Here is a 1,029-nt window from a genome sequence, read left to right as displayed (position 1 = left end):
ACCCCAGACACTATATCTTTTGATAGCCGGGCACCATCAGCTTTCTTCACATTTGCTTATGCACCTGCTTTGTCTTCAGTGATCATGTCGGGAAGGTGAGCATCACAAAATGCTTGGTTATTAGAACAAAGTGTTCTTGCACTGAGGGAGTAATTGAGTAGAAGCCCAATGTCCCTCTGATCCCTTAATACTTAGCACATAAATATATGTACATAGATCTATTTCCCTATCATTATGTATAAATATATTTACATATATGCATGCCTCTATTTGCACCTTTATAAATGCCCTTTGCCTCCTAGTTCTTTCCTCTATTTCCTTTTACTTTCCTCTTGTCCCAGTATCATGTTGAACCTTCATTCAGGTTTCAGTAATTCCTCTTAGCTGCATTACCCTTGACCAAGCCCCACCAGGCAACCTGTACCTCCTCACCATTGATTTTAGATCACTTGTTGTTCCCTTGTCCCTGGGTTTGTTGGAAAGTCCCTTTCTTACCCCTCCTCCCCCTTTGGAATGTTTTTCTTAAGTCTGCCTCGACTAGGCCATTGTCTCCATGTCAGACCTGGATGCCCAGTTTTGTTTGGAAGTTGTGTGTTGATAAGGCCCTCCAGCATCTTTCACAGGATGCTTATGGTAAGACTGAGACCCAACCACAACATTACTGGTACCAAACTCCTCCCGGGGCCACTTGGTCACCTGGGTTCCTTTTGAAGAGAGGAGGTGGTAAGCGGCGCTGGACAGTGCTGGCTCCCCTTAACAGAAGAGGAGATTGAGGCTTCAATGTAGCTGAGCTCCTGCGAAGGACTTGGAATGCCAATCCTCCTTGAGGATCTTCCTGAGCCAACACTGTCCCCTACTGTCCATCCAGGGAATATCATCAGTTGCATTTCCCAGTGTGCAAAAGGAAGCTGTGGGAACCCGTATGCATGGAGTCTAGGGAGTGCATCGAGGACCACCCATAGTACACACCAGAGCTGCCCTTCCAGAGTGTTACTGATTACTCCCTTCCAGGTTTTACCTCATCCCATC

The sequence above is a fragment of the Echinops telfairi genome, unplaced genomic scaffold, assembly GCF_000313985.2.
Source record: "Echinops telfairi isolate 266 unplaced genomic scaffold, ASM31398v2 ScPeMD7_7469;HRSCAF=8507_1, whole genome shotgun sequence".
Lineage (NCBI taxonomy): Eukaryota > Metazoa > Chordata > Mammalia > Afrosoricida > Tenrecidae > Echinops > Echinops telfairi.
This window is presented reverse-complemented; position numbering follows the sequence as displayed.